We start from the raw sequence: 16,909 nt of genomic DNA on the forward strand, positions 1-16,909 counted from the left end.
TGACCATTTTTGTCTCTGAGTACTTTTTCTGTCTTGTAGTCAGCATTATTTGATATGAGTATTGCTACGCCTGCTTTTTTTTGGGTGTTGTTTGCTTGGAGTATTGTTTTCCAGCCTTTCACTTTGAATTTGTTTTTATCCTTGTTGCTTAGATGTGTTTCTTGTAGGCAGCATATAGTTGGATTTTCTTTTTTAATCCATTCTGCTACTCTGTGTCTTTTTATTGGTAAGTTTAATCCATTTACATTTAGTGTAATTATTGACACTTGTGGGTTCCCTACTGCCATTTTATAAATTGCTTTCTGTTAGTTTTGTATCTAGTTTGATTCTTCTCTTTTGTTTTTCTATCATTTGTTTTTGTTTGTTTGTGTTCCATACTTCTTTCCTCTGTTGCTACCTTTTTTAAGTCAAGTGTTTTTGTGGTGGTTTTTTTAAGGGTGGTTACCATTAAGTAATGAAAAGGGTACCTACCATATTCATTGTAGTACCCTATCTTATAAGTATTTCTGCACTTCATCATCCTTTGCTACTGTTAATCTCCATCCTCTCCCCCCTTTTTTTCCTTTGTTGTCACAGTTTAAGTTTGGTTTTATTGTGTTCTTGGTGGAGCTGTTACTTGTGGTGTTGTTTTCTTTTGTTCTTTGAATCTGGTTGGAAAACCCCCTTTAGTATTTCCTGGAGTGGGGGCTTTCTGTTGATAAATTCTCTCATCTTTTCTGTATTTGTGAATGTTTTTATATCTCCTTCATACTTGAAGGATAGCTTTGATGGGTATAGTATTCTTGGCTGAAAGTTCCTCTCTTTCAGGGCTTTAAATATTGGGGTCCACTCTCTTCTAGCTTGTAGAGTTTCTGCTGAGAAATCTAAAAATATGGAACGCTTCACGAATTTGCGTGTCATCCTTGCGCAGGGGCCATGCTAATCTTCTCTGTATCGTTCCAATTTTAGTATATGTGCTGCCGAAGCGAGCACACCTCACAATAGTTGGTGACTACTATGCCCCAATGGGTTAAGCGGTAAAAAAAAAAAATTCAAATGACTGATAAACATACGAAAAAGTCACTTAGTCATCTAGGAAACACAAGTCAGAGGCCCAGTGTTCCATATGCTGTCCACCCACCAGAAATGGCCGAATGAAGGGGCCTGACCATCCAGGCGCTGGACTGTGTGCGAAGCAAACAGATCTCCTAACCCTGCCGATCAGAGTGAAAACGGGACGCCAGCTGCTCCCAGCAATGTCACGCCTACATTTTTAACAAAACGCAGCCCACGGGAGTCCAGTGAGTGGCTGGCTGAGTCTGCTGCTTTTTTTGTTTGTTTGTTTGTTTAGATGAAATTAATATTAATACAAAAGGAATCATTTTTATAATACTACATTTTTAATTTAGAAATTAAATTTAAAGAGGTGACATTGATCAATAAGAGGATGTAGGTTTCAGGTGAATATTTAAAAATAAGTAAACCATTCAGCGGCATTTAGCAGAGATGTGTTCAATGTGTAAAAAACTACAGAGAGCTTCTGATACAGGTGCTTTTTCTAAAGTCTGTATTAATTCAATTAAATTTTTAAATATGGAAAGATAACATATAACGAGATTTCTTTTCCTGCTTCCACTCCTTAAAAGAACATCTGTGTTGTAAACAGAGGAGGTGTGAGCGGCGCTCTCTCTGCGTCCTTTCTTCTTTCTGCCTGGCAGAACGAGCTTTGGTTGCTTCTCCAGTCACCCCTGGTCTGCAGGGGACACACTGCAAGGCCCTTTCTGAATGCCTAAAGCTGAGGACAGGACCCGACGACCCTAATCAACTTCCTCAGCTATGCCAGAAACCTGGCAGCAGCGTTTCCATCAGCAGATGCAGCCTTTCCGGTAACTTGGATAGTTTCCGGCCCAAACTCATGCCTGAATCTGTGCAGCCATCCCTCATGCGTAGTAAAGGGTGTGGGTGTGCTGTAATTGCTTACAGGGACCCCGTTGCTGGCACACAACCTGTCGCCGTCGGCTGAAACATATTTTCTGTCCATGTCTTCCACCCACAAATGTAAATGCCCTTTGCACCTTAACTAAGCACTTATCATGCACGCTACCTTTTACAGAACTAGAACGAATTTATTTTTCCTTTGTCACAACTTCAGGGATAGGAGTTTCCTTCTTACCATAGGTTTTAGCAACCTCAGCTGGATTTTTTTTTTCTTCCCTTATTAAGTTGAGAACTTCCACATTTTCACTTAAAGGAAGTAGCTTGCAGGTTTTCTTGAAATATCCAAATTGCCAGCATTGCTACTCTTGATTTTGGGGTCAATATTACATAAAATAAGACTTAAACACAAGCATTGTGTGACAAGACAACAATTGATCTGATAACTGGGGATGGCCACCTAGTGACTTAACAGGCAGCGAGCTTATAAGAATGAATACACTGGACAAAGGGTTAATTCCTATCCCAGGCAGAATGGAGCTGGAAGGTTCAACACATCATTGTAAATACTCAGAACACTGGGCAGTTTAAAATTTATGAATTGTTTATTTCTGGAATTTTACATTTACTATTTTTGGATCATGGTTGGCCATGGATAACTGAAACTGCAGAAAGCAAAACCATGAGAAAAGGGAGACCGTGACATACATGATCAGACCTCTTCTCCTGAATGACTTGGGGGTGTGCTGTGCGTGTGACTAACCCATAAGTAACCTTTCCAAATTCACCTTGCATTTGTTTTCACAATTAGCCAAGCCAGTCCTTTCTAATTCTATGGGAAAATGACATGGTTTTAAGTCAGCAAGAGGAAGAGTCATAAAGAAGAAATGATAAGCAAAATAAACGTGTAGCACAATTATTCTGCATGTGAAAATTCCCTACAATCTCCCACATCCCAGGGACCTACTCGCCGGCAATGTGCATATGCTTCCACGCCTGGCCCTCCCCGCGCTCGGGGCCCGGGGGGAAATAACGGTGTGTATTTAGTAACTATTTCTTCATTAGATGGTTTCTGAAGCCTCATCCGATTAGTGTTTAGAGGGCAGAAAATGGGGTTGAAATTCTGTTTCTAGGATTGCTTCTTAGTTCTTAATATTTCCAAGTGGCTGATGCAACCCAGAACTACGGGTAATTAGCAATAATCCAAAGCTAGTTCAGCAGAGGCCGCTTCCGGGTTATCATGAAACAAACCCAGAGAAGAAAAGGGGAAAGGCCCCTTTGAAAGCAGTTAATAAGGCTTTATTTTCAGCCATAGCGGCTACTTCCTGTTCTTATCTTTCATGGTGATATTATTGTACTTACTTATTCTGATGCTTTAACATAAAAATTGTATCATGTGGGACTCAGGACTATGTGACGTATGAAAAAAGTATTAAGTAACTGAAATTGAAGCCCCGAAGCATAACAGCAGTGAGAACCCAGACAGCAGGCAGGTGAGCCGGGGCCACACGCTGAGCCAGGTTAGCACCCAGAGAAGAGCTTTGGCCACCACGCACAAAACATACCCCTGTCACACACCCACCGGAGTCCCCGAGACCCTGGAGCAGCCTGGTCACCTGTGTGGCCGTGCTTTCCTGGCCAGGACTGCTGCGCTGACTTCCAGCTCAGCCCTTTCTGACTCCCAAGTCCACGTCCTCACTGCCTACCAAGGCAAGATGCCCACAGAACAATAATGGAGATGAGCAAAGTGAGCCCCCCTGAGGAAGGGAGGCTATGCTCTCAATGCACAGTGGAAGTGTTTCCATGGACCCCTGGGAGCAGACCCAGGAGCTGCTAGACAAATGGTGCTAAGTGAGTGAGCCTAGAGTGAGAAATGGACCCAAGGTGCCAGCCAGGCCCTTCATCTGCCCTGAGCAGACTGGCTGTCAAAAGCTCTCGGAGACAGCTCTCAGAAGAGCCCGAGGCTTTGACCATTCAGGAGGAGATGAGGAATGGTGCCCTATGGTAAGCTTTGTCACCTGCTCCTAAGCCGATTCAGACGCTGAGATGAGACCTCATTGTGCCCGGGACACAGGTCCGCTGCAGCAACATTCACTGTCTGTTTTCATGACTTTTCCTAGTAGCCTATAAGCTTCCCTCAAAACATTGATACGTAAAGACACATGCAGCCCCATGTTCACTGCAGAATTATTCACAGTGGCCAAGACATGGAAACAACCAAAAAGCCCTTCAATAGAAGACTGGATAAAGAAGATGTGACACATATACACTATGGAATACTACTCAGCCATAAGAAATGAAGACATCGAATCATTTACAACAAAATGGTGGGATCTTGATAACATTATACGGAGTGAAATAAGTAAATCAGAAAAAAAACAAGAACTGCATGATTCCATATGTAGATGAGACATAAAAACGAGACTAAGAGACATTGACAAGAGTGTGGTGGTTACCGGGGGTGGAGGGGGCGCGGGAGGGAAGGAGGGAGAGGGGAAGGGGAGGGGGAGGGGCACAAAGAAAACTAGATAGAGGATGACAGAGGACAATCTGACTTTGGGTGATGGGTATGCAACATAACTGAATGACAAGATAACCTGGACATGTTTTCTTTGAACATATGTACCCTGATTTATTGATATCACCCCATTAAAATTAATAAAAATTAAATAAATAAAAAAATATTTGAAAAAAAAGAGAAGGGTTTGCCTTTTCATCTTTGGATGCCTCAAACCTAGCAAAGTCCTAGCAGATAATAGGTGCTCAGTAAATACTGGCTGAATATGTGTTATAGAATCTGTATTTCTCCACATATGTAACTGGTGTCACTGCAGATCACGCTCTTTGGGTACTGTGCCTTTCCAAAATTATCCGAAAGAGCAGCAGAAGTAAAAATTATATTCTAATTTTTTAGAATGGTCCTCTATCATAAGTGTTAAAATATATACAATAATACTGCTGTGTCCAAGGGGGAGCTTTAGCCTGAGTTAAACTTTGTATAACTATCAAGGATATTTAGATCCACCACCAAAACATGCAAATCCATATCAGATTACCTGACACTCCTTTGAAAACTTCAAGATGGTACAGTCACCTGTGTTGGATAGTGCCCTAGAGACTCTCTCCCCGGGTGGGGTTGGTGGGGGGGGGGCGACTCACACCTCTTTTAATTCTAATGAGAGAAAAAATTCTTGAGAATGTTCATCAATGAGGTAGAGAGTGTTTTTTTATTTCTGACCTTTTGTCCTCCTAATCACTGGCCCTCCTGTTCCTCTTAGCTGCCTGCGAAATCTAGCATCTCCCAGCCAAGGCCCCACCAACACCCACTGGGAGAGGGAGCGAGAGGGTAAGGCAAAGCCACCACCAGGTTGGGCTCCCTCTTGGACACATCCTAACTGCTGTAGGCAAGATTGTTTTCCTATCCGGCCAGAAGCTGACCCTTCCCCACCGAACTGGCTGAGTGGATGCCCATGCAGTCTGGATGACGTCCCGGCACAGAAGGGCCACTCAGTAAACACCTGCTGAGCTGGTGTGAAAGATGTGATTGGGTGTGAGCACTCCGGGTCTTGTCCTGGCTGAAAAGAGCAGGGGCACAACGCACACCTCTGCTGACCCCTTTCCCTGTGTGTGAGGTGGGAGAGGAGACTGATTATAAAGTGTAGCGGGATAACCTGTTGACTATCAAAACAAGGGACTGTGTCACTCCACTGTCCCTCTGCAGGTTGGGACTCTCACTGTGAATTCCTTTCCTGGAATGGAGCAAGAGAATTCAGCTCTCAGGCTTGGCCTATATCAGAGCCTGCCAGACCAGGTTGGGGAGTTGGTGGGGGAGGGACACAGGACAGCAGGAGACAAAGCCAGCACTCTGCAGCTGGAAAGCAGGCCCACAGGTGAGAACAGAGACATCCTTGCAGAACTGGAGGAGAGGGCTTCGAATGGGCCAGGCGTGAGCACTGAGGAGGCAAGACCTGGGTAAGGGCCTGTCCCTACAAATCTCCTGTCTCAGTGGCTTGAGCAAGTGGCTCCGTTTTTCTGAGTCCTAGTTTACTCACTGGTAAAATGGAGACAAAAACATCCATTCTCACACAGACTAGGAAAGTTAAATGAGAAATATACACAGTGCCCAGCATTTAGCAAATGCCCAACAAACACGTCTCAGCCCCTCTTCACAACGACCAGGCCGGGAAAGCGGACCAGAGGCGCAGGGCACACAGGCCCTCAACCCCCACCCGTGGGAGGCGTGCTCAAACCAGCGCTCTCTTCTGCTTCAGTGGATGCAGTCACATGCTTCAGAGATGTCTTCAAATGGTCCCCAGGTCCAGGGGCCTATCTGGGCGGGGGCAGGGTAGGTGCTTTATAAAGGTTTCAGCAGCAAACATAAAGACCAGACTTGGGGACAAGGAGCTTCAAGGGTAGAAAACTCAGTTCTTGGCATACCAGGCAAAGCTCAGAGCCTCGGAACTCAGGAGACATCCAGTAAGTGCAGCCCTGGGTCAGGGCAGGCCTGGCGGATGCTGAGCCTGGGAGACTGTGGCTCAGCATGGACTCTCCGGGTTCGAGGCCAGAGACGGAGCGCAGGCAAAGGTTCAGTGACCTTCGGGCATTTCCAGGGTACGAGGGTCCCAGGCTGCAGGCCCTCCGGGGATGCTGCTTTTCTCCTGTCTGAGGGATGAGGTTTCTGTTTCAGGCTCTCAGCTCTCTGTGGAAATAATTCTTGTTTTCCACAAACCAGCATTTCTAACTCATCCTTCTGTTTTCACCTACTAACACAGGGGTCCCCAAACTTTTTACACAGGGGGCCAGTTCACTGTCCCTCAGACCGCTGGAGGGCCGGACTATAAAAAAAAACTATGAACAAATCCCTATGCACACTGCACATATCTTATTTTAAAGTAAAAAAAAAAAAAAAAAAAAGGAACAAATACAATATTTAAGATAAAGAACAAGTAAATTTAAATCAACAAACTGACCAGTATTTCAATGGGAACTATGCTCCTCTCACTGACCACCAATGAAAGAGGTGCCCCTTCCGGAAGTGCAGCGGGGGCCGAATAAACAGCCTCAAGGGGCTGCATGCGGCCCGCGGGCCGTAGTTTGGGGACCCCTGTACTAACATAACGTAACAGAGGAAAGATGCCATGAAGCATCGAAAAGGAGGCGAAAGGAAGCCTGGCTGCTGACAAGCTGCACGGCCGCAGGCAAGTTGCTTGTCAGTCAAACTGAGTCATGGCTAGGCGCCCCAGCAGGGTTCCTCCCTCCTACACGCTCACATCACAGAGACTGAACTGGTCCGTGAGAGGTGACTGCTTCGTCGACTGACTGCTTTGAACCCCTCTCTCTCTTCCTGAGATGTCTTTCTCGGCAACCACCTGATCACCACCTGGGCTCAGCAGCCTTCCCAGGCTCATCACCCTGACCATTTTCTCCAGCAGAGAAGCTGAAGGGGAGAGGGAGAGGGGAGATGGAAAAAGGGGAATGCAGGGGCACGAAACACTGATTTATAAGAAAATCAGATCTGCCTGACCAGGCGGTGGCGCAGTGGATAGAATGTCGGACTGAAATGCCGAGGACCCAGGTTCGTGACCCTGAGGTCGCCAGCTTGAATGCGGGCTCATCTGGCTTGAGCTAAAGCTCACCAGCTTGCACCCAAGGTTGCTGGCTTGAGCAAGGGGTTACTCGGTCTGCTGAAGGCCCGTGGTCAAGGCACATATGAGAAAGCAATCAATAAACAACTAAGGTGTCGCAACGAGAAACTGATGATTGATGCTTCTCATCTCTCTCCGTTCCTGTCTGTCTGTCCCTATCTATCCCTCTCTCTGACTCTCTCTCTGTCCCTGTAAAAGGAAGGAAGGAAGGAAGGAAGGAAGGAAGGAAGGAAGGAGGGAGGGAGGGAGGGAGGGAGGGAGGGAGGGAGGGAGGGAGGGAGGGAAGGGAGGGAAGGGAGGAAGGAAGGGAGGGAGGGAGGGAGGGAGGGAGGGAGGGAGGGAGGAAGGAAGGAAGGAAGGAAGGAAGGAAGGAAGGAAGGAAGGAAGGAAGGAAGGAAGGAAGGAAGGAAAATCAGATCCATTTTGACCCTTGGTCACTCCTGCACTCTCTGCCTGTCTCCCCCTCAAGTACGCTAGGGAGCATCCCCTGGCATTTTCCAGATTTAATCTAGAACAAAGGCTGAAGGCACGTGATGGGCAGATCATGTGCTAAATCGTTAGCAGAGCTGTAGGTCAGATTTTCCAAGTCAAGGGGTTGTTCTTTCTCTTCTGGAGACGGGCACCTCTTACGTGCTGCTCCAAGTGGGGTGGCAGGGTTAAGAAACAGCCCTAATGAGGGTGGGTGAGGGCAGCAGAGGTGCTTTCCCATCCAGCCTGCCCTGAACAAGGGTATTCCTGGGGTGTGTGTGGGGGGTGGGGGTGGGGGGGGGGTGGGGTTATAAAAGAAAATTAGATCATTCTGGATAAAAACTGTGAGCAATTGAAAAATCTGTATGCTTTGAATTCTGTATCTTTCATGGGTCCCCAGGGTTATTACAAGAGAACTCAAAGACAACCCCAGAGTTGTACAGAATGCTTCACCAGCCACAGCCCCAATCAACATTCTTCATTTCCCTTCACCTTTCGGGCACTGGGAGCGAGACAGACAGTATTCCATCCAATGGCCCATCCCAGCCACCACCTGGTGTCCAGCAGGTATCACCCACTTAACGTGGCCAAACCCAAACCACTCATTCCCACAGCGCCCACGTCTCAGTCGATGACAACTGCAACCTTCCATGAGCTCAGGCCCCCAGCCTTGAAGTCCTCTTGTCTCTTATCGCTCTCAAATCCAAACATCTGATCCATCGGATCCACAGCAAACCCGGTGACTCAGATCCAAGCTGTACCTGCTACTTCTCAGCCCTTCGCAGATACCACCCTGTCAGTCCACACCACCGCACCATCTCTCACTGGGATGATCTCAGAGCTCCCGCTCTGACCCTCAGACAGTCTATTCTCACTGTAGCAGCCAGTTGGGTCTTTTATAGCAGTGGTCCCCAACCTTTTTTGGGCCACGGACTGGTTTAATGTCAGAAAATATTTTCACGGACCGGCCTTTAGGGTGGGACGGATAAATGAATCATGTGACCGAGACAAGCGTCAAGAGTGAGTCTTAGACGGATGGAACAGAGGGAATCTGGTCATTTTTTTAAAAATAAAACATCGTTCAGACTTAAATATAAATAAAACGGAAATAATGTAAGTTATTTATTCTTTCTCTGCGGACCGGTACCAAATGGCCCACAGACCGGTACCGGTCCGCTGCCCGGGGGTTGGGGACCACTGTTTTATAGCACAGGTCATATCATGTTGCATCTCTGTTCAGAGCCTTCTAGAGCCTCCCAATTTCAGAGTGAATCTCCTTTCAGTGGTCTGTAAAGCCCTACATAATGTGGCCCTTCCCTCTTCCATGAAGTAACTTCTTTGATTTTCCTCAACTACATCAGGCAGATTCTGCCCCAGGGCCTTTGCACTAGACAATCCTTTTCCTCTAGGTCTGTACAGCTTACATTGCAAATCATTACACTATTTGCATGATGACCCACTTCCATGGGTCATCACACAAATGTCTCATCCTCAGCAAGGCCTTCCCTGACCACCTATTTAGAAATAGAACCCCTGACATTTTTTTTATTCAGTGAGAGGAGGGGAGGCAGAGACAGACTACTGTATGTGCCCCAAATAGGATCCACCTGGCAAGCCCCCTACAGGGCAATGCTCTGCCCATCTGGGGCATTGCTCCATTGCTCAGAAACCAAGCTCTTCTTAGAACCTGAGGTGGAGGCCATGGAGCCATTCTTAGCACCTGGGGCCAACTTGCTCCAATTGAGCCCTGGCTGCAGGAGGAAAAGAGAGAGAGAGAGAGAGAGAGAGAGAGAAAGAAAGAGAGAGAGAAGCGAGAGGGGGAGGGGTGGAGAAGCATATGGGTGCTTTTCCTGTGTGCCTTGACCGTGATCATACCTGGGACATCCACACGCTGGGCTGACACTCTACCATTGAGTCAATTGGCCAGGGCAGCCCTGACACTTCTGATCTCCATTCTTTCCTTTCTTTTTCTCCAAAGTACTCATTACCTTCTTCTAATGCATCTAATGCATTTAATTAGTCAATTTAGTGTATTGGCCCTCTCCCTGCACAAAAATATGAGCTCCTTGAGAGCAAGTACTGTCTGTGTTGTTCACAGTGCCTGGCACATAGTACATGCTCAATATTTGTTGAATGAATGAACAAACGAATGAATTGCATTTTCACCAGAAGTCTACACACAGGGCTCACTTGCTATTATAGTGAGTATAGACTTCCATATAGCTCCCCAGTCCAAACTTTCAACTCGCGGGGAAAATCTAGAGTTCAAGATTCATCATCATCACAAAACTGATATTTAATTGGCTTTCTTTTCACAGTCTCTTTACAACTCTTTCACTGTAGAAAAACTCACTCTATTCCCTCCTTCTGGTCCTGTCCATTCCTTATTCTATCAATCAGCCCCCATCATCAGCCATCCCTTTAATATGTGAACGCTTTGTAAGGAAAACACCGTTTGCTCTGATATGCAGACACACCTACAACTTTTTCAGAAAACAAGTAAGAAAGTTTGAAATAATACTTCAGAACAGTTCATCTTTACTCTGAGTGTAGACACAGACAGCGTGTGAGGATTGCAGGAGGGGAAGGGGGTGGGGGATGGAAGAGGGTAGAGGGCATGTACGGTGATGGAGGGAGACTTGACTTGGGGTGGTGAGCACACGATTCAATATCCAGATGATGTGTTATTAGAATTGTGTACCTGAAACCTAGATAATTTTATTAGCCACTGTCATCCCAATAAACTCAATAAAAACATTTATAAAAAGATATGCGGTGGGGATAGAGGTGGCAGGGTGGGGGGCGTGGTCCAACGGTGCATAACTATTTAAGGGTCTTTCAATATTTGTTATTGTTAGTCAGGTAAGTTTGGAAATATGATATATAGGTTTGCTCGCTTATAGTTTGCATTGGGTGTGGGGGACAGGCTGTAAGCAGGCAGGGAGGGTCGTTATAGCCTAAGGCTTAGTTTTAAGACTAAGCCTTTCCCACTCTAAGTGACTTTGTATCAGAGACTTCCTTGTTTGTATATTGAATTAAAGGTTTTGATTTCTACACTGTAAAATGGGGCAGAGGAGCCCATGCTGGAGGAGAGCAGAGAAAGGCCACATGGAGGAGAGGAGAAGCAGCCAAGATGGCGGAGTGCTGAAGGAGAAGCCAGTTGGTGCAGAGAGAAGGAGATGGGGAACAGAGGTGAATAAGGCTGGTGAGGTACAAACCTTTGATTCTAGGAAACTTGGATAAGTCGGTGGCTTTGGGAGCCCTGAATGGAAAGGGAAGTGTTTTCCCAGTGTGTGTATTTCTTGTCCGCCGGGTGCAAGCTAGGATTACAGGTAATGGCCCACCAGTTCTTGGCTCTGTTGTATCATTACCATATGTCCGAATCTAATGTGAACCTGCACGGGCCAGGCAGCTGTGATGGTGGCCGTGGCTACTGGCCTTACATTATTAGCAACACCAAGTGCCCTGATTATTCTGATTTCAAAAGAAACTAAATCTGAAAGTACCCGGAAGACTGCAGCCTTTGCAATTAATTTCCATTTCATGATTTCAAAGGCAAAAGAGTATATTACTTGAAGGGCAGTTTGTTTTGTTCACCTGAAATTAGAAATAACAGTCACAATTGTTCTGAAGAGCTCTAAGCGGTTCCAGAAGGTGGGGAGAGTAATCTGGCCTTATGCAAATAGACACATTTCTGAAATGTAATTATAAAACATGTACCTCTGAAATAATAGATAATTCTTCCTTTCCCTTGATTTCCCATCCTTCTATTTGTTTTCTAAACCACAGGGCAAAAGACATCCTCTTACCTCCAGTCCCCACTCATTAACTCAGACTTCTCATTCATTCGTACCAGGACTGCCTCCATCTCCGCTCCAGGGGCCTCCAGCCCCCTTACCTTCTCCCCACAACTGCTCCTCACTTCACCAGGCTGCATATATTACTCCCCTGGGCCTCTGGGCTCAGCTCTCCTGCCCACAGAAACGGAGACGCATCCCTCCGCTTGCTGGGCACAGATGGACACTTCCATGACAAGGGTTGATCCCACACTAATTATCACTGCCCCGGACAAGATAAACATCGGTCACTCCAAGCTGCCCAATAAGCCCATCAGAAGCTGAGAAAATCCTCCCTTGGGATGACTGGCAGCTCAATTTTCCAAGCTATGAGAATATGCGAATCAACCGGCCTGGAGTGACAGCGCCTTGCAGTCCCCCGGACCCCACACGGCACGACACGCCTGGCCTCGCACCACCTGCCGTTCTGCTCTTTCCTCTTTGTGCAACCTCTGTGCTCAACTGGTGCTTCTGCTTTGAAGGAGGTGGAGAGAATGAAGATATTTGAATACTCATCAATAGTCCTTATCTGTTGCTGAGGGGGGTGGCAATTTCTTCCAAGCAAAAGAACTTACTTATAATCTCACTGCTGACAGGAATCCGTATTTGGGGGAAGCTGGAAGCATGGTGCTCATAAAAGATAATGACACAATCCAGGAGAGCTGCCTGAATGCATCCGCCATAGAACCTCGCCTGCCTGTGGCTGCGGGGCTGTGAGCGGCACCAGCTCCTCCTGAAACGCCCCACTCGGGCCCTTCTTTGCAGGCCCCCAGCCCCCACCGCAGCCCAGCTCCTCCCGTTGTTCCTGGACAGTGTTCCCTCTGAACTTGCTCACCCAGGCCACTTCTCTGCAGCCTCAGAGACCTCTCACTCTGCTTCCTACACCCACCCACCCACCGTGGCAAGCCTTCCCAGCCCCAGCCCCCTACCCCCCCACCACCTGCCCCCCATGGAGGCTCCGCCTGCCCCTCCCCATCTCCTCCCTTGAAGGCCTTCCTCCCATGTGCCACTCTCTCACCCACACACTCTGCTTGCCTGTCATGTCCCAGCTTAAATGTCATTTCTGCGGGGAGGCCTTTCCTGACCCTCAAAGTTGAAGCTCCTGATTCAGGACCCTCCATAATCACTTATCTAATTGTCCTCTTCCAATGGGTGGCAGGCTGTGGAGAACAGGGGACTCTGCCTACCTATCCTGAGACCAGCAAGTCCCTGTGCCCAGCACAGGACCTGGCTGAGGACAGGCAATTGGCAAACACTTGTTGAATGAACAAATAAGGAATGCTGGTGTCTGGGAAAGGTTCCTGGAAGAGTTCTGAGTGGTGCGGGTGGGCACTGTGGGGGCGGGAAGTGTGACCATAGGAGCCAAGCTCTGGATAGCTGTCATAGCTCGAGGGCCACTGGAACTCCTCCCAGTAGATGGGGACACATGCTGAATGCTGTCACATCATGTCCCCTAAGAAATCATGCCACCGCTATAGCACAGTCCATGTCAAGCCATCAGCCTCCATCGGCAGGAATCTCCTCCTGCGGGTTTGAGCTTGAATCTCCCATCTGCCCAAAGCAGTAGCGGAGTTAGGCGCTTGGAGGTAAGACAGGGCTGAGGTGCAGCAGAGGACACGTGTCCTCGTTGGCCGCTCTGCTGCCAGCCAGTCTCCTCACCGACACTTCTTCAGTCACGCCTCTTCCTGGCAGGTGTGTTCAGAAGAGGCAGAGAATCCACCTGAGACTGTAGGCTCTGCTGGATCCCGAATTTTTACTTAGATGACCACTCTCTTTCTTAGATGCTGACACCGGCCACGCCTCTCGTGGCCCAAATCTAATTTTAAAAGAATTCATCCATGTCATGAAGCTCTTTTCAGGATGTTTTTAATTAAGAGAGAAAAAAAAAGTGAAAATATTGAACATGAACACAATGGTGTCTTTCAAATATTTTTAGTAATTTTATCTAATTTTCTGTTACTATGTGATTTGCTCCTTTGCCAAAGTAATCAAAAAATTCCCAAATGAGAATAAGAAAGCCTAATTTGATTTTCTAAATTACAATTATAGTCATATGTCAGACTCATTTAAAATAGTTATCAATAACCACGGCGAGAATATCGAACACGGCATTCTATCTAACCTGAGATGCGGACACTACCAGAGAGCAGCTCCCTGTGTGAGGTGACACTGTGCCCCTGTGCAACCGTCAGCTGACCCAGAAGATGCAGCGACAAGAGTGAAATTGGTGCATATGTGTTTTAACTCAGTGGTCCTCAACCCCCGGGCCGTGGATCGGTACCGGGCCGCGGGCCATTTGGTACCGGTCCGTAGAGAAAGAATAAATAACTTATATTATTTACGTTTTATTTATATTTAAGTCTGCACAATGTTTTATTTTTAAAAAATGACCAGATTCCCTCTGTTATATCTGTCTAAGACTCACTCTTGATGCTTGTCTCAGGCATGTGATACATTTATCCGTCCCACCCTAAAGGCTGGTCCGTGAAAATATTTTTTGATATTAAACTGGTCCGTGGCCCAAAAATGATTGGGGACCACTGTTTTAACTGACTGTTTTAGCATGACTTATTTTAAAGGCAAAATAGCAATATAACGTCATCATGGGAGATTATCTTCCCTAAAATGAATAAACCAAAAAAGCATCTAGCTATACTTAAAGAAAAAAACTTTTAATTTTTGTGTAAGAACTTTGTTTTTTAAATCCTGAAAATATATTTTATGATGAACTCTACTCTTTAAGCAAGGAATTCGCCTGACCAGGCGATGGTGCAGTGGATAGAGCGTCGGACTGGGATGCAGAGGACCCAGGTTTGAGACCCCAAAGTCGCCAGCTTGAGCGCGGGCTCATCTGGTTTGAGCAAAGCTCACCAGCTTGGACCCAAGGTCGCTGGCTCGAGCAAGGGGTTACTCCATCTGCTGAAGGCCCGCGCTCAAGTCACATATGAGAAAGCAATCAATGAACAACTAAGGTGTTGCAACGAAAAGCTGATGATTAATGCTTCTCATCTCTCTTCACTCCTGTCTGTCTGTCCCTATCTATCCCTCTCTCTGACTCACTCTCTGTCTCTGTTAAAAAAAAAAAAAAAAAAAAAGAGATATTAAAAAAAAAAAGAAAGGAATCCAACTTGATTTCTACTAAGTTTCCTCACATCTCCTGTGACAGGTGCCTCTGCTTGTATCTGCCCGTCACACACCTGCTCTGTGCTCCTGCGCACCCTGTGGATCTGACACCAGCCCAGCAAAGCGCCATGACCCCGTGCTCAGGCCCTCACCTCTCCTTCCTTCCCCACGCCTGGCAGACCCCGTGGCCCCACCAGCGACATCTGACTCCAGTCCAAGCACAGCCTTCAAAGCTTGGGCATAGGAAGTAATAGTTCCTTTCCTTCCCCCCGAGGCCTGAGAGTCCATGTTTCTGTTTCTAAAAGGGAATAAGTTTAGATCACAGTAGAAGGTAAGACCTTTATAAAGAACTTTCCAGAATCTCAGGGATGGTGGGGGCCCCAGATGTCAGCAGGCAGGGACTTGGCTGATCTTGGTCGACCACTCAGACTCGCACTTATGAGCTACAGGCCCACATCACCAAGCACTTGTGTAGGGGATCCTTTTCCAGAAGCGTTTTAAAGGCACAAGCAGCTTCCCAGGGAAAGGGATTCATCACATCAGCGACTCCCAAGCTCGTCTTGCTGAAAACCTAATGTTCCGCTCAGGTTTTAAAGGGAACCACGGGCATGGCTCTTTTTAAAATGGTCCGCTCAATAAATATCTATCATCACTCCATCAAAGTAGCCCATTAACCTGCAGAATAATATTCCTTTGAAGCTGAGGCCTCGCAATGTCCTTTCCTACCAGTGCGCATTTACCCAACACACCCGCACTAGCCAGGCACTGGGCTAGGATCACAGCATGCCACGGACAGCAGGAATCAGACCGACCAGCAGAGAACTGGGCACGTAAGCCTGGACTGGCGCCACGCTTCACAGAGATAAACGGGAGCAAAGCCTGAAAGTGAGTGAGGGCACTATGCCAGGTGGGTGAGGGGAAGACAGCCCTCAGGAAGTGAGGTTCGAAGCAAGGAACTCAGGAGGTATCACAGGGGAATTAGGGTCCCTGGAAGTCAAGGGGGTGCTAGACTGCAAAAGGTCTTAGGTCTGGTAAGCAACGCAGAGCTGAGCAAGAATTGCAGGCACGGAATTCACAAAGCTGAATCTATGTTCCAAGCCAGAACTTTAGTTGATGCTCAAAATGAACTTAAAGAAAACAGATGCTGGGCACAGGCGACCATGCAGGGCAGCATAACTCCACTCTGAAGCGCGTCCTCATCAGCGAGTGATGGTGCTAAGGCGCAGACCACGATTCAGTAGGTTGGGGTGGTCTCCGAGCTTCTGAATTGTTAATCAGGCCCCAGATAATGCAAATTTTGTGGGTTCTCAGACAACACTGAGCCACCAGGGTCTTGGGGACAGAAAATGAGGGTTCTCAACGCTCAAGTCAGTGGAAAGGGGAGGTTCCGGTTCCTCTCGGGGTCCTGGTAACTCTTTTTGTTGCTCCTGCTCCTAACTAGACGACGTGGATCCAGAGCAGGGAGGAGGGGAAACGAAGGGCTGATGAACAGGTGGATGAAGAAAGCATGTCTTTGGCACCCTCACTTGACCTGAGGTGGGTCATCAGAGGCAGGGCCTGAGGAGAAGCTACCTTTCTCCTAACGAAAGGGGTGTGCCTGATGAATTTGTCCTGCAGCCCTGCTCCTGCACTAAACCAATCTGACCAATCTCCTTGACTGCCCATCCACACGAGCACGCGTCTCTTCTGCACCTTCTTTCTCCTTCCTAAATGTGCGTACAGCTCATCAAAAATAGCAGGAAACTGGGGGTCAGGAGAACAGCTCTAAGACATAAGTACCCTGATAGCCCCTGGCCTTATCATCTTGCTTTCTGGACCACAGTTCTTCTCAGCTATGAAAGAAGGCTGTTGGACTAGAAAATACCTACTGTCCTCTTTCCAAAATCCTGTAACTTGAGCTCCAGCCTCAGTCTTCCAAAGCTT

At 47.2% G+C, this 16,909-nt stretch overlaps 1 protein-coding gene and 1 non-coding gene across 8 annotated transcripts in view; both read right to left on the reverse strand.

Moving 5' to 3' along the window:
• The window catches only part of LDLRAD4 (low density lipoprotein receptor class A domain containing 4), a 597,062-nt gene that overhangs the window by 172,630 nt on the left and 407,523 nt on the right, over nt 1-16,909 (reverse strand). The gene's annotated exons all lie outside the window — the stretch shown is intronic.
• On the reverse strand, nt 866-972 carry LOC136315778 (U6 spliceosomal RNA). The gene has a single exon (XR_010727567.1). It is a non-coding gene; the product is annotated as a U6 spliceosomal RNA (small nuclear RNA).

This window comes from Saccopteryx bilineata, chromosome 11 (genome assembly GCF_036850765.1).
Source record: "Saccopteryx bilineata isolate mSacBil1 chromosome 11, mSacBil1_pri_phased_curated, whole genome shotgun sequence".
Taxonomy (NCBI): Eukaryota; Metazoa; Chordata; class Mammalia; order Chiroptera; family Emballonuridae; genus Saccopteryx; species Saccopteryx bilineata.